Raw genomic sequence first — 23,455 nt, 5'->3', positions numbered from 1 at the left:
GTGCGGCCGCCGGAATAGCAGATTGAGCAGTACTTAAGCAGCCTCTGTCTCCCCCTCGTGGACGGACACCGAGCAACAGTGTGAGGAGCCTTCCATTGGCAAGAAACAATGTAACAATGGGGTGTTTTTTGCTTGGGGAAGTTTGTTGTCATTTCACTTGTACCTGTGTGCGCTCGCTCTCTTTCTCTCTCTCTCTCTCTCTTTTTCTCTCTCTCTCTCTCTCTTTCTCTCTCTCTCTCTCTTTTTCTCTCTCTCTCTCTCTTTTATCTATGGAGCCACCTTTTGGAGCGACTTCCTTCTCACAGCATCTCTCCTCAGCATTTGGCTTGCTGGACCGTTGCGCCCCGTGCATTCTCTCCTGCACATCATCATTGTGCCTGCCTGGTCTAAGACGAGGCTCCTCGCTGTGCCTGCTGCTGCTGCTTTGGGCCTTGCTGGCCTTTCCCCCAGCTGCAACGTGCAACTCGGAGCACGCCTCTCGTGCCTTTCGGGGGGCGTTTGCCATGCCTAGTCGAGAGCTGGCACTGCTCGGTGGGGCGTGGCGGCGAAGGCCCGCCCCCATATGCTAATGAGCAGGCTGCTGTGCATCTTGGGAGTGAGCCTGTGGTTGAAGAAGCTTGGGGTGCTCCAGGAAAAGAAGACCGGCGGGGCATCACCCACTCTCCCGGCGCCGGAGCCAAGGATGCCTGCCGATCCCTACAGGCGCTTTGCGGCCCCCGCCTGGGAAACGGCGACAAAGTCGCAGCGATCTAGCAGGGCTGCGTCCGAGGGCGGCTCGTCTGGCAGGCGCCGAGCAACTCATACTTACCTGGCAGGGGAGATACCATGATCACTAAGGTGGTTCTCCCAGGGTGAGGCTCATCCATTGCACTCCGGGTGTGCTGACCCCTGCGATTTCCCCAAATGCGGGAAACTCGACTGCATAATTTGTGGTAGTGGGGGACTGCGTTCGCGCTTTCCCCTGATTTACTCTGGTTCAAAAACAGTGCTCTTCTCCTCCTCGGGACTGCTGCTAGCAGGTCCAGCTGCTTGCTCGAGTCCATTGCTCTCCCCTGGCCCACCGCTTTGCTTGGGCTCTGCCTCGGGACAAAGGGTATCTCGACCATTAACCTGGGACCTTTCCAAAAGGACGATTCCAGCCCCCATCCCGGATCGTCGTCGCTCTCACTGCTGCTCCGTCCCGGGGGCTCCTCGCTTGGACGGCGTGCGGCCGCCGGAATAGCAGATTGAGCAGTACTTAAGCAGCCTCTGTCTCCCCCTCGTGGACGGACACCGAGCAACAGTGTGAGGAGCCTTCCATTGGCAAGAAACAATGTAACAATGGGGTGTTTTTTGCTTGGGGAAGTTTGTTGTCATTTCACTTGTACCTGTGTGCGCTCGCTCTCTTTCTCTCTCTCTCTCTCTCTTTTTCTCTCTCTCTCTCTCTCTTTCTCTCTCTCTCTCTCTTTTTCTCTCTCTCTCTCTCTTTTATCTATGGAGCCACCTTTTGGAGCGACTTCCTTCTCACAGCATCTCTCCTCAGCATTTGGCTTGCTGGACCGTTGCGCCCCGTGCATTCTCTCCTGCACATCATCATTGTGCCTGCCTGGTCTAAGACGAGGCTCCTCGCTGTGCCTGCTGCTGCTGCTTTGGGCCTTGCTGGCCTTTCCCCCAGCTGCAACGTGCAACTCGGAGCACGCCTCTCGTGCCTTTCGGGGGGCGTTTGCCATGCCTAGTCGAGAGCTGGCACTGCTCGGTGGGGCGTGGCGGCGAAGGCCCGCCCCCATATGCTAATGAGCAGGCTGCTGTGCATCTTGGGAGTGAGCCTGTGGTTGAAGAAGCTTGGGGTGCTCCAGGAAAAGAAGACCGGCGGGGCATCACCCACTCTCCCGGCGCCGGAGCCAAGGATGCCTGCCGATCCCTACAGGCGCTTTGCGGCCCCCGCCTGGGAAACGGCGACAAAGTCGCAGCGATCTAGCAGGGCTGCGTCCGAGGGCGGCTCGTCTGGCAGGCGCCGAGCAACTCATACTTACCTGGCAGGGGAGATACCATGATCACTAAGGTGGTTCTCCCAGGGTGAGGCTCATCCATTGCACTCCGGGTGTGCTGACCCCTGCGATTTCCCCAAATGCGGGAAACTCGACTGCATAATTTGTGGTAGTGGGGGACTGCGTTCGCAGCTTTCCCCTGATTTACTCTGGTTCAAAAACAGTGCTCTTCTCCTCCTCGGGACTGCTGCTAGCAGGTCCAGCTGCTTGCTCGAGTCCATTGCTCTCCCCTGGCCCACCGCTTTGCTTGGGCTCTGCCTCGGGACAAAGGGTATCTCGACCATTAACCTGGGACCTTTCCAAAAGGACGATTCCAGCCCCCATCCCGGATCGTCGTCGCTCTCACTGCTGCTCCGTCCCGGGGGCTCCTCGCTTGGACGGCGTGCGGCCGCCGGAATAGCAGATTGAGCAGTACTTAAGCAGCCTCTGTCTCCCCCTCGTGGACGGACACCGAGCAACAGTGTGAGGAGCCTTCCATTGGCAAGAAACAATGTAACAATGGGGTGTTTTTTGCTTGGGGAAGTTTGTTGTCATTTCACTTGTACCTGTGTGCGCTCGCTCTCTTTCTCTCTCTCTCTCTCTCTTTTTCTCTCTCTCTCTCTCTCTTTCTCTCTCTCTCTCTCTTTTTCTCTCTCTCTCTCTCTTTTATCTATGGAGCCACCTTTTGGAGCGACTTCCTTCTCACAGCATCTCTCCTCAGCATTTGGCTTGCTGGACCGTTGCGCCCCGTGCATTCTCTCCTGCACATCATCATTGTGCCTGCCTGGTCTAAGACGAGGCTCCTCGCTGTGCCTGCTGCTGCTGCTTTGGGCCTTGCTGGCCTTTCCCCCAGCTGCAACGTGCAACTCGGAGCACGCCTCTCGTGCCTTTCGGGGGGCGTTTGCCATGCCTAGTCGAGAGCTGGCACTGCTCGGTGGGGCGTGGCGGCGAAGGCCCGCCCCCATATGCTAATGAGCAGGCTGCTGTGCATCTTGGGAGTGAGCCTGTGGTTGAAGAAGCTTGGGGTGCTCCAGGAAAAGAAGACCGGCGGGGCATCACCCACTCTCCCGGCGCCGGAGCCAAGGATGCCTGCCGATCCCTACAGGCGCTTTGCGGCCCCCGCCTGGGAAACGGCGACAAAGTCGCAGCGATCTAGCAGGGCTGCGTCCGAGGGCGGCTCGTCTGGCAGGCGCCGAGCAACTCATACTTACCTGGCAGGGGAGATACCATGATCACTAAGGTGGTTCTCCCAGGGTGAGGCTCATCCATTGCACTCCGGGTGTGCTGACCCCTGCGATTTCCCCAAATGCGGGAAACTCGACTGCATAATTTGTGGTAGTGGGGGACTGCGTTCGCGCTTTCCCCTGATTTACTCTGGTTCAAAAACAGTGCTCTTCTCCTCCTCGGGACTGCTGCTAGCAGGTCCAGCTGCTTGCTCGAGTCCATTGCTCTCCCCTGGCCCACCGCTTTGCTTGGGCTCTGCCTCGGGACAAAGGGTATCTCGACCATTAACCTGGGACCTTTCCAAAAGGACGATTCCAGCCCCCATCCCGGATCGTCGTCGCTCTCACTGCTGCTCCGTCCCGGGGGCTCCTCGCTTGGACGGCGTGCGGCCGCCGGAATAGCAGATTGAGCAGTACTTAAGCAGCCTCTGTCTCCCCCTCGTGGACGGACACCGAGCAACAGTGTGAGGAGCCTTCCATTGGCAAGAAACAATGTAACAATGGGGTGTTTTTTGCTTGGGGAAGTTTGTTGTCATTTCACTTGTACCTGTGTGCGCTCGCTCTCTTTCTCTCTCTCTCTCTCTCTTTTTCTCTCTCTCTCTCTCTCTTTCTCTCTCTCTCTCTCTTTTTCTCTCTCTCTCTCTCTTTTATCTATGGAGCCACCTTTTGGAGCGACTTCCTTCTCACAGCATCTCTCCTCAGCATTTGGCTTGCTGGACCGTTGCGCCCCGTGCATTCTCTCCTGCACATCATCATTGTGCCTGCCTGGTCTAAGACGAGGCTCCTCGCTGTGCCTGCTGCTGCTGCTTTGGGCCTTGCTGGCCTTTCCCCCAGCTGCAACGTGCAACTCGGAGCACGCCTCTCGTGCCTTTCGGGGGGCGTTTGCCATGCCTAGTCGAGAGCTGGCACTGCTCGGTGGGGCGTGGCGGCGAAGGCCCGCCCCCATATGCTAATGAGCAGGCTGCTGTGCATCTTGGGAGTGAGCCTGTGGTTGAAGAAGCTTGGGGTGCTCCAGGAAAAGAAGACCGGCGGGGCATCACCCACTCTCCCGGCGCCGGAGCCAAGGATGCCTGCCGATCCCTACAGGCGCTTTGCGGCCCCCGCCTGGGAAACGGCGACAAAGTCGCAGCGATCTAGCAGGGCTGCGTCCGAGGGCGGCTCGTCTGGCAGGCGCCGAGCAACTCATACTTACCTGGCAGGGGAGATACCATGATCACTAAGGTGGTTCTCCCAGGGTGAGGCTCATCCATTGCACTCCGGGTGTGCTGACCCCTGCGATTTCCCCAAATGCGGGAAACTCGACTGCATAATTTGTGGTAGTGGGGGACTGCGTTCGCGCTTTCCCCTGATTTACTCTGGTTCAAAAACAGTGCTCTTCTCCTCCTCGGGACTGCTGCTAGCAGGTCCAGCTGCTTGCTCGAGTCCATTGCTCTCCCCTGGCCCACCGCTTTGCTTGGGCTCTGCCTCGGGACAAAGGGTATCTCGACCATTAACCTGGGACCTTTCCAAAAGGACGATTCCAGCCCCCATCCCGGATCGTCGTCGCTCTCACTGCTGCTCCGTCCCGGGGGCTCCTCGCTTGGACGGCGTGCGGCCGCCGGAATAGCAGATTGAGCAGTACTTAAGCAGCCTCTGTCTCCCCCTCGTGGACGGACACCGAGCAACAGTGTGAGGAGCCTTCCATTGGCAAGAAACAATGTAACAATGGGGTGTTTTTTGCTTGGGGAAGTTTGTTGTCATTTCACTTGTACCTGTGTGCGCTCGCTCTCTTTCTCTCTCTCTCTCTCTCTTTTTCTCTCTCTCTCTCTCTCTTTCTCTCTCTCTCTCTCTTTTTCTCTCTCTCTCTCTCTTTTATCTATGGAGCCACCTTTTGGAGCGACTTCCTTCTCACAGCATCTCTCCTCAGCATTTGGCTTGCTGGACCGTTGCGCCCCGTGCATTCTCTCCTGCACATCATCATTGTGCCTGCCTGGTCTAAGACGAGGCTCCTCGCTGTGCCTGCTGCTGCTGCTTTGGGCCTTGCTGGCCTTTCCCCCAGCTGCAACGTGCAACTCGGAGCACGCCTCTCGTGCCTTTCGGGGGGCGTTTGCCATGCCTAGTCGAGAGCTGGCACTGCTCGGTGGGGCGTGGCGGCGAAGGCCCGCCCCCATATGCTAATGAGCAGGCTGCTGTGCATCTTGGGAGTGAGCCTGTGGTTGAAGAAGCTTGGGGTGCTCCAGGAAAAGAAGACCGGCGGGGCATCACCCACTCTCCCGGCGCCGGAGCCAAGGATGCCTGCCGATCCCTACAGGCGCTTTGCGGCCCCCGCCTGGGAAACGGCGACAAAGTCGCAGCGATCTAGCAGGGCTGCGTCCGAGGGCGGCTCGTCTGGCAGGCGCCGAGCAACTCATACTTACCTGGCAGGGGAGATACCATGATCACTAAGGTGGTTCTCCCAGGGTGAGGCTCATCCATTGCACTCCGGGTGTGCTGACCCCTGCGATTTCCCCAAATGCGGGAAACTCGACTGCATAATTTGTGGTAGTGGGGGACTGCGTTCGCGCTTTCCCCTGATTTACTCTGGTTCAAAAACAGTGCTCTTCTCCTCCTCGGGACTGCTGCTAGCAGGTCCAGCTGCTTGCTCGAGTCCATTGCTCTCCCCTGGCCCACCGCTTTGCTTGGGCTCTGCCTCGGGACAAAGGGTATCTCGACCATTAACCTGGGACCTTTCCAAAAGGACGATTCCAGCCCCCATCCCGGATCGTCGTCGCTCTCACTGCTGCTCCGTCCCGGGGGCTCCTCGCTTGGACGGCGTGCGGCCGCCGGAATAGCAGATTGAGCAGTACTTAAGCAGCCTCTGTCTCCCCCTCGTGGACGGACACCGAGCAACAGTGTGAGGAGCCTTCCATTGGCAAGAAACAATGTAACAATGGGGTGTTTTTTGCTTGGGGAAGTTTGTTGTCATTTCACTTGTACCTGTGTGCGCTCGCTCTCTTTCTCTCTCTCTCTCTCTCTTTTTCTCTCTCTCTCTCTCTCTTTCTCTCTCTCTCTCTCTTTTTCTCTCTCTCTCTCTCTTTTATCTATGGAGCCACCTTTTGGAGCGACTTCCTTCTCACAGCATCTCTCCTCAGCATTTGGCTTGCTGGACCGTTGCGCCCCGTGCATTCTCTCCTGCACATCATCATTGTGCCTGCCTGGTCTAAGACGAGGCTCCTCGCTGTGCCTGCTGCTGCTGCTTTGGGCCTTGCTGGCCTTTCCCCCAGCTGCAACGTGCAACTCGGAGCACGCCTCTCGTGCCTTTCGGGGGGCGTTTGCCATGCCTAGTCGAGAGCTGGCACTGCTCGGTGGGGCGTGGCGGCGAAGGCCCGCCCCCATATGCTAATGAGCAGGCTGCTGTGCATCTTGGGAGTGAGCCTGTGGTTGAAGAAGCTTGGGGTGCTCCAGGAAAAGAAGACCGGCGGGGCATCACCCACTCTCCCGGCGCCGGAGCCAAGGATGCCTGCCGATCCCTACAGGCGCTTTGCGGCCCCCGCCTGGGAAACGGCGACAAAGTCGCAGCGATCTAGCAGGGCTGCGTCCGAGGGCGGCTCGTCTGGCAGGCGCCGAGCAACTCATACTTACCTGGCAGGGGAGATACCATGATCACTAAGGTGGTTCTCCCAGGGTGAGGCTCATCCATTGCACTCCGGGTGTGCTGACCCCTGCGATTTCCCCAAATGCGGGAAACTCGACTGCATAATTTGTGGTAGTGGGGGACTGCGTTCGCGCTTTCCCCTGATTTACTCTGGTTCAAAAACAGTGCTCTTCTCCTCCTCGGGACTGCTGCTAGCAGGTCCAGCTGCTTGCTCGAGTCCATTGCTCTCCCCTGGCCCACCGCTTTGCTTGGGCTCTGCCTCGGGACAAAGGGTATCTCGACCATTAACCTGGGACCTTTCCAAAAGGACGATTCCAGCCCCCATCCCGGATCGTCGTCGCTCTCACTGCTGCTCCGTCCCGGGGGCTCCTCGCTTGGACGGCGTGCGGCCGCCGGAATAGCAGATTGAGCAGTACTTAAGCAGCCTCTGTCTCCCCCTCGTGGACGGACACCGAGCAACAGTGTGAGGAGCCTTCCATTGGCAAGAAACAATGTAACAATGGGGTGTTTTTTGCTTGGGGAAGTTTGTTGTCATTTCACTTGTACCTGTGTGCGCTCGCTCTCTTTCTCTCTCTCTCTCTCTCTTTTTCTCTCTCTCTCTCTCTCTTTCTCTCTCTCTCTCTCTTTTTCTCTCTCTCTCTCTCTTTTATCTATGGAGCCACCTTTTGGAGCGACTTCCTTCTCACAGCATCTCTCCTCAGCATTTGGCTTGCTGGACCGTTGCGCCCCGTGCATTCTCTCCTGCACATCATCATTGTGCCTGCCTGGTCTAAGACGAGGCTCCTCGCTGTGCCTGCTGCTGCTGCTTTGGGCCTTGCTGGCCTTTCCCCCAGCTGCAACGTGCAACTCGGAGCACGCCTCTCGTGCCTTTCGGGGGGCGTTTGCCATGCCTAGTCGAGAGCTGGCACTGCTCGGTGGGGCGTGGCGGCGAAGGCCCGCCCCCATATGCTAATGAGCAGGCTGCTGTGCATCTTGGGAGTGAGCCTGTGGTTGAAGAAGCTTGGGGTGCTCCAGGAAAAGAAGACCGGCGGGGCATCACCCACTCTCCCGGCGCCGGAGCCAAGGATGCCTGCCGATCCCTACAGGCGCTTTGCGGCCCCCGCCTGGGAAACGGCGACAAAGTCGCAGCGATCTAGCAGGGCTGCGTCCGAGGGCGGCTCGTCTGGCAGGCGCCGAGCAACTCATACTTACCTGGCAGGGGAGATACCATGATCACTAAGGTGGTTCTCCCAGGGTGAGGCTCATCCATTGCACTCCGGGTGTGCTGACCCCTGCGATTTCCCCAAATGCGGGAAACTCGACTGCATAATTTGTGGTAGTGGGGGACTGCGTTCGCGCTTTCCCCTGATTTACTCTGGTTCAAAAACAGTGCTCTTCTCCTCCTCGGGACTGCTGCTAGCAGGTCCAGCTGCTTGCTCGAGTCCATTGCTCTCCCCTGGCCCACCGCTTTGCTTGGGCTCTGCCTCGGGACAAAGGGTATCTCGACCATTAACCTGGGACCTTTCCAAAAGGACGATTCCAGCCCCCATCCCGGATCGTCGTCGCTCTCACTGCTGCTCCGTCCCGGGGGCTCCTCGCTTGGACGGCGTGCGGCCGCCGGAATAGCAGATTGAGCAGTACTTAAGCAGCCTCTGTCTCCCCCTCGTGGACGGACACCGAGCAACAGTGTGAGGAGCCTTCCATTGGCAAGAAACAATGTAACAATGGGGTGTTTTTTGCTTGGGGAAGTTTGTTGTCATTTCACTTGTACCTGTGTGCGCTCGCTCTCTTTCTCTCTCTCTCTCTCTCTTTTTCTCTCTCTCTCTCTCTCTTTCTCTCTCTCTCTCTCTTTTTCTCTCTCTCTCTCTCTTTTATCTATGGAGCCACCTTTTGGAGCGACTTCCTTCTCACAGCATCTCTCCTCAGCATTTGGCTTGCTGGACCGTTGCGCCCCGTGCATTCTCTCCTGCACATCATCATTGTGCCTGCCTGGTCTAAGACGAGGCTCCTCGCTGTGCCTGCTGCTGCTGCTTTGGGCCTTGCTGGCCTTTCCCCCAGCTGCAACGTGCAACTCGGAGCACGCCTCTCGTGCCTTTCGGGGGGCGTTTGCCATGCCTAGTCGAGAGCTGGCACTGCTCGGTGGGGCGTGGCGGCGAAGGCCCGCCCCCATATGCTAATGAGCAGGCTGCTGTGCATCTTGGGAGTGAGCCTGTGGTTGAAGAAGCTTGGGGTGCTCCAGGAAAAGAAGACCGGCGGGGCATCACCCACTCTCCCGGCGCCGGAGCCAAGGATGCCTGCCGATCCCTACAGGCGCTTTGCGGCCCCCGCCTGGGAAACGGCGACAAAGTCGCAGCGATCTAGCAGGGCTGCGTCCGAGGGCGGCTCGTCTGGCAGGCGCCGAGCAACTCATACTTACCTGGCAGGGGAGATACCATGATCACTAAGGTGGTTCTCCCAGGGTGAGGCTCATCCATTGCACTCCGGGTGTGCTGACCCCTGCGATTTCCCCAAATGCGGGAAACTCGACTGCATAATTTGTGGTAGTGGGGGACTGCGTTCGCGCTTTCCCCTGATTTACTCTGGTTCAAAAACAGTGCTCTTCTCCTCCTCGGGACTGCTGCTAGCAGGTCCAGCTGCTTGCTCGAGTCCATTGCTCTCCCCTGGCCCACCGCTTTGCTTGGGCTCTGCCTCGGGACAAAGGGTATCTCGACCATTAACCTGGGACCTTTCCAAAAGGACGATTCCAGCCCCCATCCCGGATCGTCGTCGCTCTCACTGCTGCTCCGTCCCGGGGGCTCCTCGCTTGGACGGCGTGCGGCCGCCGGAATAGCAGATTGAGCAGTACTTAAGCAGCCTCTGTCTCCCCCTCGTGGACGGACACCGAGCAACAGTGTGAGGAGCCTTCCATTGGCAAGAAACAATGTAACAATGGGGTGTTTTTTGCTTGGGGAAGTTTGTTGTCATTTCACTTGTACCTGTGTGCGCTCGCTCTCTTTCTCTCTCTCTCTCTCTCTTTTTCTCTCTCTCTCTCTCTCTTTCTCTCTCTCTCTCTCTTTTTCTCTCTCTCTCTCTCTTTTATCTATGGAGCCACCTTTTGGAGCGACTTCCTTCTCACAGCATCTCTCCTCAGCATTTGGCTTGCTGGACCGTTGCGCCCCGTGCATTCTCTCCTGCACATCATCATTGTGCCTGCCTGGTCTAAGACGAGGCTCCTCGCTGTGCCTGCTGCTGCTGCTTTGGGCCTTGCTGGCCTTTCCCCCAGCTGCAACGTGCAACTCGGAGCACGCCTCTCGTGCCTTTCGGGGGGCGTTTGCCATGCCTAGTCGAGAGCTGGCACTGCTCGGTGGGGCGTGGCGGCGAAGGCCCGCCCCCATATGCTAATGAGCAGGCTGCTGTGCATCTTGGGAGTGAGCCTGTGGTTGAAGAAGCTTGGGGTGCTCCAGGAAAAGAAGACCGGCGGGGCATCACCCACTCTCCCGGCGCCGGAGCCAAGGATGCCTGCCGATCCCTACAGGCGCTTTGCGGCCCCCGCCTGGGAAACGGCGACAAAGTCGCAGCGATCTAGCAGGGCTGCGTCCGAGGGCGGCTCGTCTGGCAGGCGCCGAGCAACTCATACTTACCTGGCAGGGGAGATACCATGATCACTAAGGTGGTTCTCCCAGGGTGAGGCTCATCCATTGCACTCCGGGTGTGCTGACCCCTGCGATTTCCCCAAATGCGGGAAACTCGACTGCATAATTTGTGGTAGTGGGGGACTGCGTTCGCGCTTTCCCCTGATTTACTCTGGTTCAAAAACAGTGCTCTTCTCCTCCTCGGGACTGCTGCTAGCAGGTCCAGCTGCTTGCTCGAGTCCATTGCTCTCCCCTGGCCCACCGCTTTGCTTGGGCTCTGCCTCGGGACAAAGGGTATCTCGACCATTAACCTGGGACCTTTCCAAAAGGACGATTCCAGCCCCCATCCCGGATCGTCGTCGCTCTCACTGCTGCTCCGTCCCGGGGGCTCCTCGCTTGGACGGCGTGCGGCCGCCGGAATAGCAGATTGAGCAGTACTTAAGCAGCCTCTGTCTCCCCCTCGTGGATGGACACCGAGCAACAGTGTGAGGAGCCTTCCATTGGCAAGAAACAATGTAACAATGGGGTGTTTTTTGCTTGGGGAAGTTTGTTGTCATTTCACTTGTACCTGTGTGCGCTCGCTCTCTTTCTCTCTCTCTCTCTCTCTTTTTCTCTCTCTCTCTCTCTCTTTCTCTCTCTCTCTCTCTTTTTCTCTCTCTCTCTCTCTTTTATCTATGGAGCCACCTTTTGGAGCGACTTCCTTCTCACAGCATCTCTCCTCAGCATTTGGCTTGCTGGACCGTTGCGCCCCGTGCATTCTCTCCTGCACATCATCATTGTGCCTGCCTGGTCTAAGACGAGGCTCCTCGCTGTGCCTGCTGCTGCTGCTTTGGGCCTTGCTGGCCTTTCCCCCAGCTGCAACGTGCAACTCGGAGCACGCCTCTCGTGCCTTTCGGGGGGCGTTTGCCATGCCTAGTCGAGAGCTGGCACTGCTCGGTGGGGCGTGGCGGCGAAGGCCCGCCCCCATATGCTAATGAGCAGGCTGCTGTGCATCTTGGGAGTGAGCCTGTGGTTGAAGAAGCTTGGGGTGCTCCAGGAAAAGAAGACCGGCGGGGCATCACCCACTCTCCCGGCGCCGGAGCCAAGGATGCCTGCCGATCCCTACAGGCGCTTTGCGGCCCCCGCCTGGGAAACGGCGACAAAGTCGCAGCGATCTAGCAGGGCTGCGTCCGAGGGCGGCTCGTCTGGCAGGCGCCGAGCAACTCATACTTACCTGGCAGGGGAGATACCATGATCACTAAGGTGGTTCTCCCAGGGTGAGGCTCATCCATTGCACTCCGGGTGTGCTGACCCCTGCGATTTCCCCAAATGCGGGAAACTCGACTGCATAATTTGTGGTAGTGGGGGACTGCGTTCGCGCTTTCCCCTGATTTACTCTGGTTCAAAAACAGTGCTCTTCTCCTCCTCGGGACTGCTGCTAGCAGGTCCAGCTGCTTGCTCGAGTCCATTGCTCTCCCCTGGCCCACCGCTTTGCTTGGGCTCTGCCTCGGGACAAAGGGTATCTCGACCATTAACCTGGGACCTTTCCAAAAGGACGATTCCAGCCCCCATCCCGGATCGTCGTCGCTCTCACTGCTGCTCCGTCCCGGGGGCTCCTCGCTTGGACGGCGTGCGGCCGCCGGAATAGCAGATTGAGCAGTACTTAAGCAGCCTCTGTCTCCCCCTCGTGGACGGACACCGAGCAACAGTGTGAGGAGCCTTCCATTGGCAAGAAACAATGTAACAATGGGGTGTTTTTTGCTTGGGGAAGTTTGTTGTCATTTCACTTGTACCTGTGTGCGCTCGCTCTCTTTCTCTCTCTCTCTCTCTCTTTTTCTCTCTCTCTCTCTCTCTTTCTCTCTCTCTCTCTCTTTTTCTCTCTCTCTCTCTCTTTTATCTATGGAGCCACCTTTTGGAGCGACTTCCTTCTCACAGCATCTCTCCTCAGCATTTGGCTTGCTGGACCGTTGCGCCCCGTGCATTCTCTCCTGCACATCATCATTGTGCCTGCCTGGTCTAAGACGAGGCTCCTCGCTGTGCCTGCTGCTGCTGCTTTGGGCCTTGCTGGCCTTTCCCCCAGCTGCAACGTGCAACTCGGAGCACGCCTCTCGTGCCTTTCGGGGGGCGTTTGCCATGCCTAGTCGAGAGCTGGCACTGCTCGGTGGGGCGTGGCGGCGAAGGCCCGCCCCCATATGCTAATGAGCAGGCTGCTGTGCATCTTGGGAGTGAGCCTGTGGTTGAAGAAGCTTGGGGTGCTCCAGGAAAAGAAGACCGGCGGGGCATCACCCACTCTCCCGGCGCCGGAGCCAAGGATGCCTGCCGATCCCTACAGGCGCTTTGCGGCCCCCGCCTGGGAAACGGCGACAAAGTCGCAGCGATCTAGCAGGGCTGCGTCCGAGGGCGGCTCGTCTGGCAGGCGCCGAGCAACTCATACTTACCTGGCAGGGGAGATACCATGATCACTAAGGTGGTTCTCCCAGGGTGAGGCTCATCCATTGCACTCCGGGTGTGCTGACCCCTGCGATTTCCCCAAATGCGGGAAACTCGACTGCATAATTTGTGGTAGTGGGGGACTGCGTTCGCGCTTTCCCCTGATTTACTCTGGTTCAAAAACAGTGCTCTTCTCCTCCTCGGGACTGCTGCTAGCAGGTCCAGCTGCTTGCTCGAGTCCATTGCTCTCCCCTGGCCCACCGCTTTGCTTGGGCTCTGCCTCGGGACAAAGGGTATCTCGACCATTAACCTGGGACCTTTCCAAAAGGACGATTCCAGCCCCCATCCCGGATCGTCGTCGCTCTCACTGCTGCTCCGTCCCGGGGGCTCCTCGCTTGGACGGCGTGCGGCCGCCGGAATAGCAGATTGAGCAGTACTTAAGCAGCCTCTGTCTCCCCCTCGTGGACGGACACCGAGCAACAGTGTGAGGAGCCTTCCATTGGCAAGAAACAATGTAACAATGGGGTGTTTTTTGCTTGGGGAAGTTTGTTGTCATTTCACTTGTACCTGTGTGCGCTCGCTCTCTTTCTCTCTCTCTCTCTCTCTTTTTCTCTCTCTCTCTCTCTCTTTCTCTCTCTCTCTCTCTTTTTCTCTCTCTCTCTCTCTTTTATCTATGGAGCCACCTTTTGGAGCGACTTCCTTCTCACAGCATCTCTCCTCAGCATTTGGCTTGCTGGACCGTTGCGCCCCGTGCATTCTCTCCTGCACATCATCATTGTGCCTGCCTGGTCTAAGACGAGGCTCCTCGCTGTGCCTGCTGCTGCTGCTTTGGGCCTTGCTGGCCTTTCCCCCAGCTGCAACGTGCAACTCGGAGCACGCCTCTCGTGCCTTTCGGGGGGCGTTTGCCATGCCTAGTCGAGAGCTGGCACTGCTCGGTGGGGCGTGGCGGCGAAGGCCCGCCCCCATATGCTAATGAGCAGGCTGCTGTGCATCTTGGGAGTGAGCCTGTGGTTGAAGAAGCTTGGGGTGCTCCAGGAAAAGAAGACCGGCGGGGCATCACCCACTCTCCCGGCGCCGGAGCCAAGGATGCCTGCCGATCCCTACAGGCGCTTTGCGGCCCCCGCCTGGGAAACGGCGACAAAGTCGCAGCGATCTAGCAGGGCTGCGTCCGAGGGCGGCTCGTCTGGCAGGCGCCGAGCAACTCATACTTACCTGGCAGGGGAGATACCATGATCACTAAGGTGGTTCTCCCAGGGTGAGGCTCATCCATTGCACTCCGGGTGTGCTGACCCCTGCGATTTCCCCAAATGCGGGAAACTCGACTGCATAATTTGTGGTAGTGGGGGACTGCGTTCGCGCTTTCCCCTGATTTACTCTGGTTCAAAAACAGTGCTCTTCTCCTCCTCGGGACTGCTGCTAGCAGGTCCAGCTGCTTGCTCGAGTCCATTGCTCTCCCCTGGCCCACCGCTTTGCTTGGGCTCTGCCTCGGGACAAAGGGTATCTCGACCATTAACCTGGGACCTTTCCAAAAGGACGATTCCAGCCCCCATCCCGGATCGTCGTCGCTCTCACTGCTGCTCCGTCCCGGGGGCTCCTCGCTTGGACGGCGTGCGGCCGCCGGAATAGCAGATTGAGCAGTACTTAAGCAGCCTCTGTCTCCCCCTCGTGGACGGACACCGAGCAACAGTGTGAGGAGCCTTCCATTGGCAAGAAACAATGTAACAATGGGGTGTTTTTTGCTTGGGGAAGTTTGTTGTCATTTCACTTGTACCTGTGTGCGCTCGCTCTCTTTCTCTCTCTCTCTCTCTCTTTTTCTCTCTCTCTCTCTCTCTTTCTCTCTCTCTCTCTCTTTTTCTCTCTCTCTCTCTCTTTTATCTATGGAGCCACCTTTTGGAGCGACTTCCTTCTCACAGCATCTCTCCTCAGCATTTGGCTTGCTGGACCGTTGCGCCCCGTGCATTCTCTCCTGCACATCATCATTGTGCCTGCCTGGTCTAAGACGAGGCTCCTCGCTGTGCCTGCTGCTGCTGCTTTGGGCCTTGCTGGCCTTTCCCCCAGCTGCAACGTGCAACTCGGAGCACGCCTCTCGTGCCTTTCGGTGGGCGTTTGCCATGCCTAGTCGAGAGCTGGCACTGCTCGGTGGGGCGTGGCGGCGAAGGCCCGCCCCCATATGCTAATGAGCAGGCTGCTGTGCATCTTGGGAGTGAGCCTGTGGTTGAAGAAGCTTGGGGTGCTCCAGGAAAAGAAGACCGGCGGGGCATCACCCACTCTCCCGGCGCCGGAGCCAAGGATGCCTGCCGATCCCTACAGGCGCTTTGCGGCCCCCGCCTGGGAAACGGCGACAAAGTCGCAGCGATCTAGCAGGGCTGCGTCCGAGGGCGGCTCGTCTGGCAGGCGCCGAGCAACTCATACTTACCTGGCAGGGGAGATACCATGATCACTAAGGTGGTTCTCCCAGGGTGAGGCTCATCCATTGCACTCCGGGTGTGCTGACCCCTGCGATTTCCCCAAATGCGGGAAACTCGACTGCATAATTTGTGGTAGTGGGGGACTGCGTTCGCGCTTTCCCCTGATTTACTCTGGTTCAAAAACAGTGCTCTTCTCCTCCTCGGGACTGCTGCTAGCAGGTCCAGCTGCTTGCTCGAGTCCATTGCTCTCCCCTGGCCCACCGCTTTGCTTGGGCTCTGCCTCGGGACAAAGGGTATCTCGACCATTAACCTGGGACCTTTCCAAAAGGACGATTCCAGCCCCCATCCCGGATCGTCGTCGCTCTCACTGCTGCTCCGTCCCGGGGGCTCCTCGCTTGGACGGCGTGCGGCCGCCGGAATAGCAGATTGAGCAGTACTTAAGCAGCCTCTGTCTCCCCCTCGTGGACGGACACCGAGCAACAGTGTGAGGAGCCTTCCATTGGCAAGAAACAATGTAACAATGGGGTGTTTTTTGCTTGGGGAAGTTTGTTGTCATTTCACTTGTACCTGTGTGCGCTCGCTCTCTTTCTCTCTCTCTCTCTCTCTTTTTCTCTCTCTCTCTCTCTCTTTCTCTCTCTCTCTCTCTTTTTCTCTCTCTCTCTCTCTTTTATCTATGGAGCCACCTTTTGGAGCGACTTCCTTCTCACAGCATCTCTCCTCAGCATTTGGCTTGCTGGACCGTTGCGCCCCGTGCATTCTCTCCTGCACATCATCATTGTGCCTGCCTGGTCTAAGACGAGGCTCCTCGCTGTGCCTGCTGCTGCTGCTTTGGGCCTTGCTGGCCTTTCCCCCAGCTGCAACGTGCAACTCGGAGCACGCCTCTCGTGCCTTTCGGGGGGCGTTTGCCATGCCTAGTCGAGAGCTGGCACTGCTCGGTGGGGCGTGGCGGCGAAGGCCCGCCCCCATATGCTAATGAGCAGGCTGCTGTGCATCTTGGGAGTGAGCCTGTGGTTGAAGAAGCTTGGGGTGCTCCAGGAAAAGAAGACCGGCGGGGCATCACCCACTCTCCCGGCGCCGGAGCCAAGGATGCCTGCCGATCCCTACAGGCGCTTTGCGGCCCCCGCCTGGGAAACGGCGACAAAGTCGCAGCGATCTAGCAGGGCTGCGTCCGAGGGCGGCTCGTCTGGCAGGCGCCGAGCAACTCATACTTACCTGGCAGGGGAGATACCATGATCACTAAGGTGGTTCTCCCAGGGTGAGGCTCATCCATTGCACTCCGGGTGTGCTGACCCCTGCGATTTCCCCAAATGCGGGAAACTCGACTGCATAATTTGTGGTAGTGGGGGACTGCGTTCGCGCTTTCCCCTGATTTACTCTGGTTCAAAAACAGTGCTCTTCTCCTCCTCGGGACTGCTGCTAGCAGGTCCAGCTGCTTGCTCGAGTCCATTGCTCTCCCCTGGCCCACCGCTTTGCTTGGGCTCTGCCTCGGGACAAAGGGTATCTCGACCATTAACCTGGGACCTTTCCAAAAGGACGATTCCAGCCCCCATCCCGGATCGTCGTCGCTCTCACTGCTGCTCCGTCCCGGGGGCTCCTCGCTTGGACGGCGTGCGGCCGCCGGAATAGCAGATTGAGCAGTACTTAAGCAGCCTCTGTCTCCCCCTCGTGGACGGACACCGAGCAACAGTGTGAGGAGCCTTCCATTGGCAAGAAACAATGTAACAATGGGGTGTTTTTTGCTTGGGGAAGTTTGTTGTCATTTCACTTGTACCTGTGTGCGCTCGCTCTCTTTCTCTCTCTCTCTCTCTCTTTTTCTCTCTCTCTCTCTCTCTTTCTCTCTCTCTCTCTCTTTTTCTCTCTCTCTCTCTCTTTTATCTATGGAGCCACCTTTTGGAGCGACTTCCTTCTCACAGCATCTCTCCTCAGCATTTGGCTTGCTGGACCGTTGCGCCCCGTGCATTCTCTCCTGCACATCATCATTGTGCCTGCCTGGTCTAAGACGAGGCTCCTCGCTGTGCCTGCTGCTGCTGCTTTGGGCCTTGCTGGCCTTTCCCCCAGCTGCAACGTGCAACTCGGAGCACGCCTCTCGTGCCTTTCGGGGGGCGTTTGCCATGCCTAGTCGAGAGCTGGCACTGCTCGGTGGGGCGTGGCGGCGAAGGCCCGCCCCCATATGCTAATGAGCAGGCTGCTGTGCATCTTGGGAGTGAGCCTGTGGTTGAAGAAGCTTGGGGTGCTCCAGGAAAAGAAGACCGGCGGGGCATCACCCACTCTCCCGGCGCCGGAGCCAAGGATGCCTGCCGATCCCTACAGGCGCTTTGCGGCCCCCGCCTGGGAAACGGCGACAAAGTCGCAGCGATCTAGCAGGGCTGCGTCCGAGGGCGGCTCGTCTGGCAGGCGCCGAGCAACTCATACTTACCTGGCAGGGGAGATACCATGATCACTAAGGTGGTTCTCCCAGGGTGAGGCTCATCCATTGCACTCCGGGTGTGCTGACCCCTGCGATTTCCCCAAATGCGGGAAACTCGACTGCATAATTTGTGGTAGTGGGGGACTGCGTTCGCGCTTTCCCCTGATTTACTCTGGTTCAAAAACAGTGCTCTTCTCCTCCTCGGGACTGCTGCTAGCAGGTCCAGCTGCTTGCTCGAGTCCATTGCTCTCCCCTGGCCCACCGCTTTGCTTGGGCTCTGCCTCGGGACAAAGGGTATCTCGACCATTAACCTGGGACCTTTCCAAAAGGACGATTCCAGCCCCCATCCCGGATCGTCGTCGCTCTCACTGCTGCTCCGTCCCGGGGGCTCCTCGCTTGGACGGCGTGCGGCCGCCGGAATAGCAGATTGAGCAGTACTTAAGCAGCCTCTGTCTCCCCCTCGTGGACGGACACCGAGCAACAGTGTGAGGAGCCTTCCATTGGCAAGAAACAATGTAACAATGGGGTGTTTTTTGCTTGGGGAAGTTTGTTGTCATTTCACTTGTACCTGTGTGCGCTCGCTCTCTTTCTCTCTCTCTCTCTCTCTTTTTCTCTCTCTCTCTCTCTCTTTCTCTCTCTCTCTCTCTTTTTCTCTCTCTCTCTCTCTTTTATCTATGGAGCCACCTTTTGGAGCGACTTCCTTCTCACAGCATCTCTCCTCAGCATTTGGCTTGCTGGACCGTTGCGCCCCGTGCATTCTCTCCTGCACATCATCATTGTGCCTGCCTGGTCTAAGACGAGGCTCCTCGCTGTGCCTGCTGCTGCTGCTTTGGGCCTTGCTGGCCTTTCCCCCAGCTGCAACGTGCAACTCGGAGCACGCCTCTCGTGCCTTTCGGGGGGCGTTTGCCATGCCTAGTCGAGAGCTGGCACTGCTCGGTGGGGCGTGGCGGCGAAGGCCCGCCCCCATATGCTAATGAGCAGGCTGCTGTGCATCTTGGGAGTGAGCCTGTGGTTGAAGAAGCTTGGGGTGCTCCAGGAAAAGAAGACCGGCGGGGCATCACCCACTCTCCCGGCGCCGGAGCCAAGGATGCCTGCCGATCCCTACAGGCGCTTTGCGGCCCCCGCCTGGGAAACGGCGACAAAGTCGCAGCGATCTAGCAGGGCTGCGTCCGAGGGCGGCTCGTCTGGCAGGCGCCGAGCAACTCATACTTACCTGGCAGGGGAGATACCATGATCACTAAGGTGGTTCTCCCAGGGTGAGGCTCATCCATTGCACTCCGGGTGTGCTGACCCCTGCGATTTCCCCAAATGCGGGAAACTCGACTGCATAATTTGTGGTAGTGGGGGACTGCGTTCGCGCTTTCCCCTGATTTACTCTGGTTCAAAAACAGTGCTCTTCTCCTCCTCGGGACTGCTGCTAGCAGGTCCAGCTGCTTGCTCGAGTCCATTGCTCTCCCCTGGCCCACCGCTTTGCTTGGGCTCTGCCTCGGGACAAAGGGTATCTCGACCATTAACCTGGGACCTTTCCAAAAGGACGATTCCAGCCCCCATCCCGGATCGTCGTCGCTCTCACTGCTGCTCCGTCCCGGGGGCTCCTCGCTTGGACGGCGTGCGGCCGCCGGAATAGCAGATTGAGCAGTACTTAAGCAGCCTCTGTCTCCCCCTCGTGGACGGACACCGAGCAACAGTGTGAGGAGCCTTCCATTGGCAAGAAACAATGTAACAATGGGGTGTTTTTTGCTTGGGGAAGTTTGTTGTCATTTCACTTGTACCTGTGTGCGCTCGCTCTCTTTCTCTCTCTCTCTCTCTCTTTTTCTCTCTCTCTCTCTCTCTTTCTCTCTCTCTCTCTCTTTTTCTCTCTCTCTCTCTCTTTTATCTATGGAGCCACCTTTTGGAGCGACTTCCTTCTCACAGCATCTCTCCTCAGCATTTGGCTTGCTGGACCGTTGCGCCCCGTGCATTCTCTCCTGCACATCATCATTGTGCCTGCCTGGTCTAAGACGAGGCTCCTCGCTGTGCCTGCTGCTGCTGCTTTGGGCCTTGCTGGCCTTTCCCCCAGCTGCAACGTGCAACTCGGAGCACGCCTCTCGTGCCTTTCGGGGGGCGTTTGCCATGCCTAGTCGAGAGCTGGCACTGCTCGGTGGGGCGTGGCGGCGAAGGCCCGCCCCCATATGCTAATGAGCAGGCTGCTGTGCATCTTGGGAGTGAGCCTGTGGTTGAAGAAGCTTGGGGTGCTCCAGGAAAAGAAGACCGGCGGGGCATCACCCACTCTCCCGGCGCCGGAGCCAAGGATGCCTGCCGATCCCTACAGGCGCTTTGCGGCCCCCGCCTGGGAAACGGCGACAAAGTCGCAGCGATCTAGCAGGGCTGCGTCCGAGGGCGGCTCGTCTGGCAGGCGCCGAGCAACTCATACTTACCTGGCAGGGGAGATACCATGATCACTAAGGTGGTTCTCCCAGGGTGAGGCTCATCCATTGCACTCCGGGTGTGCTGACCCCTGCGATTTCCCCAAATGCGGGAAACTCGACTGCATAATTTGTGGTAGTGGGGGACTGCGTTCGCGCTTTCCCCTGATTTACTCTGGTTCAAAAACAGTGCTCTTCTCCTCCTCGGGACTGCTGCTAGCAGGTCCAGCTGCTTGCTCGAGTCCATTGCTCTCCCCTGGCCCACCGCTTTGCTTGGGCTCTGCCTCGGGACAAAGGGTATCTCGACCATTAACCTGGGACCTTTCCAAAAGGACGATTCCAGCCCCCATCCCGGATCGTCGTCGCTCTCACTGCTGCTCCGTCCCGGGGGCTCCTCGCTTGGACGGCGTGCGGCCGCCGGAATAGCAGATTGAGCAGTACTTAAGCAGCCTCTGTCTCCCCCTCGTGGACGGACACCGAGCAACAGTGTGAGGAGCCTTCCATTGGCAAGAAACAATGTAACAATGGGGTGTTTTTTGCTTGGGGAAGTTTGTTGTCATTTCACTTGTACCTGTGTGCGCTCGCTCTCTTTCTCTCTCTCTCTCTCTCTTTTTCTCTCTCTCTCTCTCTCTTTCTCTCTCTCTCTCTCTTTTTCTCTCTCTCTCTCTCTTTTATCTATGGAGCCACCTTTTGGAGCGACTTCCTTCTCACAGCATCTCTCCTCAGCATTTGGCTTGCTGGACCGTTGCGCCCCGTGCATTCTCTCCTGCACATCATCATTGTGCCTGCCTGGTCTAAGACGAGGCTCCTCGCTGTGCCTGCTGCTGCTGCTTTGGGCCTTGCTGGCCTTTCCCCCAGCTGCAACGTGCAACTCGGAGCACGCCTCTCGTGCCTTTCGGGGGGCGTTTGCCATGCCTAGTCGAGAGCTGGCACTGCTCGGTGGGGCGTGGCGGCGAAGGCCCGCCCCCATATGCTAATGAGCAGGCTGCTGTGCATCTTGGGAGTGAGCCTGTGGTTGAAGAAGCTTGGGGTGCTCCAGGAAAAGAAGACCGGCGGGGCATCACCCACTCTCCCGGCGCCGGAGCCAAGGATGCCTGCCGATCCCTACAGGCGCTTTGCGGCCCCCGCCTGGGAAACGGCGACAAAGTCGCAGCGATCTAGCAGGGCTGCGTCCGAGGGCGGCTCGTCTGGCAGGCGCCGAGCAACTCATACTTACCTGGCAGGGGAGATACCATGATCACTAAGGTGGTTCTCCCAGGGTGAGGCTCATCCATTGCACTCCGGGTGTGCTGACCCCTGCGATTTCCCCAAATGCGGGAAACTCGACTGCATAATTTGTGGTAGTGGGGGACTGCGTTCGCGCTTTCCCCTGATTTACTCTGGTTCAAAAACAGTGCTCTTCTCCTCCTCGGGACTGCTGCTAGCAGGTCCAGCTGCTTGCTCGAGTCCATTGCTCTCCCCTGGCCCACCGCTTTGCTTGGGCTCTGCCTCGGGACAAAGGGTATCTCGACCATTAACCTGGGACCTTTCCAAAAGGACGATTCCAGCCCCCATCCCGGATCGTCGTCGCTCTCACTGCTGCTCCGTCCCGGGGGCTCCTCGCTTGGACGGCGTGCGGCCGCCGGAATAGCAGATTGAGCAGTACTTAAGCAGCCTCTGTCTCCCCCTCGTGGACGGACACCGAGCAACAGTGTGAGGAGCCTTCCATTGGCAAGAAACAATGTAACAATGGGGTGTTTTTTGCTTGGGGAAGTTTGTTGTCATTTCACTTGTACCTGTGTGCGCTCGCTCTCTTTCTCTCTCTCTCTCTCTCTTTTTCTCTCTCTCTCTCTCTCTTTCTCTCTCTCTCTCTCTTTTTCTCTCTCTCTCTCTCTTTTATCTATGGAGCCACCTTTTGGAGCGACTTCCTTCTCACAGCATCTCTCCTCAGCATTTGGCTTGCTGGACCGTTGCGCCCCGTGCATTCTCTCCTGCACATCATCATTGTGCCTGCCTGGTCTAAGACGAGGCTCCTCGCTGTGCCTGCTGCTGCTGCTTTGGGCCTTGCTGGCCTTTCCCCCAGCTGCAACGTGCAACTCGGAGCACGCCTCTCGTGCCTTTCGGGGGGCGTTTGCCATGCCTAGTCGAGAGCTGGCACTGCTCGGTGGGGCGTGGCGGCGAAGGCCCGCCCCCATATGCTAATGAGCAGGCTGCTGTGCATCTTGGGAGTGAGCCTGTGGTTGAAGAAGCTTGGGGTGCTCCAGGAAAAGAAGACCGGCGGGGCATCACCCACTCTCCCGGCGCCGGAGCCAAGGATGCCTGCCGATCCCTACAGGCGCTTTGCGGCCCCCGCCTGGGAAACGGCGACAAAGTCGCAGCGATCTAGCAGGGCTGCGTCCGAGGGCGGCTCGTCTGGCAGGCGCCGAGCAACTCATACTTACCTGGCAGGGGAGATACCATGATCACTAAGGTGGTTCTCCCAGGGTGAGGCTCATCCATTGCACTCCGGGTGTGCTGACCCCTGCGATTTCCCCAAATGCGGGAAACTCGACTGCATAATTTGTGGTAGTGGGGGACTGCGTTCGCGCTTTCCCCTGATTTACTCTGGTTCAAAAACAGTGCTCTTCTCCTCCTCGGGACTGCTGCTAGCAGGTCCAGCTGCTTGCTCGAGTCCATTGCTCTCCCCTGGCCCACCGCTTTGCTTGGGCTCTGCCTCGGGACAAAGGGTATCTCGACCATTAACCTGGGACCTTTCCAAAAGGACGATTCCAGCCCCCATCCCGGATCGTCGTCGCTCTCACTGCTGCTCCGTCCCGGGGGCTCCTCGCTTGGACGGCGTGCGGCCGCCGGAATAGCAGATTGAGCAGTACTTAAGCAGCCTCTGTCTCCCCCTCGTGGACGGACACCGAGCAACAGTGTGAGGAGCCTTCCATTGGCAAGAAACAATGTAACAATGGGGTGTTTTTTGCTTGGGGAAGTTTGTTGTCATTTCACTTGTACCTGTGTGCGCTCGCTCTCTTTCTCTCTCTCTCTCTCTCTTTTTCTCTCTCTCTCTCTCTCTTTCTCTCTCTCTCTCTCTTTTTCTCTCTCTCTCTCTCTTTTATCTATGGAGCCACCTTTTGGAGCGACTTCCTTCTCACAGCATCTCTCCTCAGCATTTGGCTTGCTGGACCGTTGCGCCCCGTGCATTCTCTCCTGCACATCATCATTGTGCCTGCCTGGTCTAAGACGAGGCTCCTCGCTGTGCCTGCTGCTGCTGCTTTGGGCCTTGCTGGCCTTTCCCCCAGCTGCAACGTGCAACTCGGAGCACGCCTCTCGTGCCTTTCGGGGGGCGTTTGCCATGCCTAGTCGAGAGCTGGCACTGCTCGGTGGGGCGTGGCGGCGAAGGCCCGCCCCCATATGCTAATGAGCAGGC

The 23,455-nt window shown here is 58.1% G+C and overlaps 19 non-coding genes across 19 annotated transcripts; all 19 read left to right on the top strand.

Annotated features, from left to right (window-relative positions):
• Positions 1-800: 800 nt before the first annotated feature.
• On the top strand, positions 801-964 carry LOC136599677 (U1 spliceosomal RNA). Its single transcript, XR_010789199.1, has one exon. It is a non-coding gene; the product is annotated as a U1 spliceosomal RNA (small nuclear RNA).
• A 1,040-nt stretch (positions 965-2,004) lies between these two features.
• Positions 2,005-2,169, top strand: LOC136599689 (U1 spliceosomal RNA). The gene has a single exon (XR_010789210.1). It is a non-coding gene; the product is annotated as a U1 spliceosomal RNA (small nuclear RNA).
• A 1,040-nt stretch (positions 2,170-3,209) lies between these two features.
• On the top strand, positions 3,210-3,373 carry LOC136599676 (U1 spliceosomal RNA). The gene has a single exon (XR_010789198.1). It is a non-coding gene; the product is annotated as a U1 spliceosomal RNA (small nuclear RNA).
• Positions 3,374-4,413: 1,040 nt separating this feature from the next.
• On the top strand, positions 4,414-4,577 carry LOC136599675 (U1 spliceosomal RNA). Its single transcript, XR_010789197.1, has one exon. It is a non-coding gene; the product is annotated as a U1 spliceosomal RNA (small nuclear RNA).
• Positions 4,578-5,617: 1,040 nt separating this feature from the next.
• LOC136599674 (U1 spliceosomal RNA) lies at positions 5,618-5,781 on the top strand. The gene has a single exon (XR_010789196.1). It is a non-coding gene; the product is annotated as a U1 spliceosomal RNA (small nuclear RNA).
• Positions 5,782-6,821: 1,040 nt separating this feature from the next.
• On the top strand, positions 6,822-6,985 carry LOC136599673 (U1 spliceosomal RNA). Its single transcript, XR_010789195.1, has one exon. It is a non-coding gene; the product is annotated as a U1 spliceosomal RNA (small nuclear RNA).
• Positions 6,986-8,025: 1,040 nt separating this feature from the next.
• LOC136599671 (U1 spliceosomal RNA) lies at positions 8,026-8,189 on the top strand. The gene has a single exon (XR_010789193.1). It is a non-coding gene; the product is annotated as a U1 spliceosomal RNA (small nuclear RNA).
• Positions 8,190-9,229: 1,040 nt separating this feature from the next.
• Positions 9,230-9,393, top strand: LOC136599670 (U1 spliceosomal RNA). The gene has a single exon (XR_010789192.1). It is a non-coding gene; the product is annotated as a U1 spliceosomal RNA (small nuclear RNA).
• A 1,040-nt stretch (positions 9,394-10,433) lies between these two features.
• On the top strand, positions 10,434-10,597 carry LOC136599668 (U1 spliceosomal RNA). Its single transcript, XR_010789191.1, has one exon. It is a non-coding gene; the product is annotated as a U1 spliceosomal RNA (small nuclear RNA).
• A 1,040-nt stretch (positions 10,598-11,637) lies between these two features.
• LOC136599667 (U1 spliceosomal RNA) lies at positions 11,638-11,801 on the top strand. The gene has a single exon (XR_010789190.1). It is a non-coding gene; the product is annotated as a U1 spliceosomal RNA (small nuclear RNA).
• A 1,040-nt stretch (positions 11,802-12,841) lies between these two features.
• On the top strand, positions 12,842-13,005 carry LOC136599666 (U1 spliceosomal RNA). Its single transcript, XR_010789189.1, has one exon. It is a non-coding gene; the product is annotated as a U1 spliceosomal RNA (small nuclear RNA).
• A 1,040-nt stretch (positions 13,006-14,045) lies between these two features.
• LOC136599665 (U1 spliceosomal RNA) lies at positions 14,046-14,209 on the top strand. Its single transcript, XR_010789188.1, has one exon. It is a non-coding gene; the product is annotated as a U1 spliceosomal RNA (small nuclear RNA).
• A 1,040-nt stretch (positions 14,210-15,249) lies between these two features.
• Positions 15,250-15,413, top strand: LOC136599664 (U1 spliceosomal RNA). The gene has a single exon (XR_010789187.1). It is a non-coding gene; the product is annotated as a U1 spliceosomal RNA (small nuclear RNA).
• Positions 15,414-16,453: 1,040 nt separating this feature from the next.
• On the top strand, positions 16,454-16,617 carry LOC136599663 (U1 spliceosomal RNA). The gene has a single exon (XR_010789186.1). It is a non-coding gene; the product is annotated as a U1 spliceosomal RNA (small nuclear RNA).
• A 1,040-nt stretch (positions 16,618-17,657) lies between these two features.
• On the top strand, positions 17,658-17,821 carry LOC136599662 (U1 spliceosomal RNA). Its single transcript, XR_010789185.1, has one exon. It is a non-coding gene; the product is annotated as a U1 spliceosomal RNA (small nuclear RNA).
• A 1,040-nt stretch (positions 17,822-18,861) lies between these two features.
• Positions 18,862-19,025, top strand: LOC136599661 (U1 spliceosomal RNA). The gene has a single exon (XR_010789184.1). It is a non-coding gene; the product is annotated as a U1 spliceosomal RNA (small nuclear RNA).
• A 1,040-nt stretch (positions 19,026-20,065) lies between these two features.
• LOC136599659 (U1 spliceosomal RNA) lies at positions 20,066-20,229 on the top strand. The gene has a single exon (XR_010789182.1). It is a non-coding gene; the product is annotated as a U1 spliceosomal RNA (small nuclear RNA).
• A 1,040-nt stretch (positions 20,230-21,269) lies between these two features.
• LOC136599657 (U1 spliceosomal RNA) lies at positions 21,270-21,433 on the top strand. Its single transcript, XR_010789181.1, has one exon. It is a non-coding gene; the product is annotated as a U1 spliceosomal RNA (small nuclear RNA).
• Positions 21,434-22,473: 1,040 nt separating this feature from the next.
• Positions 22,474-22,637, top strand: LOC136599656 (U1 spliceosomal RNA). Its single transcript, XR_010789180.1, has one exon. It is a non-coding gene; the product is annotated as a U1 spliceosomal RNA (small nuclear RNA).
• The last annotated feature ends 818 nt before the right edge of the window (positions 22,638-23,455 follow it).

The sequence above is a fragment of the Eleutherodactylus coqui genome, unplaced genomic scaffold, assembly GCF_035609145.1.
Source record: "Eleutherodactylus coqui strain aEleCoq1 unplaced genomic scaffold, aEleCoq1.hap1 HAP1_SCAFFOLD_306, whole genome shotgun sequence".
NCBI classification, from domain to species: domain Eukaryota; kingdom Metazoa; phylum Chordata; class Amphibia; order Anura; family Eleutherodactylidae; genus Eleutherodactylus; species Eleutherodactylus coqui.
This window is presented reverse-complemented; position numbering and strand designations above follow the sequence as displayed.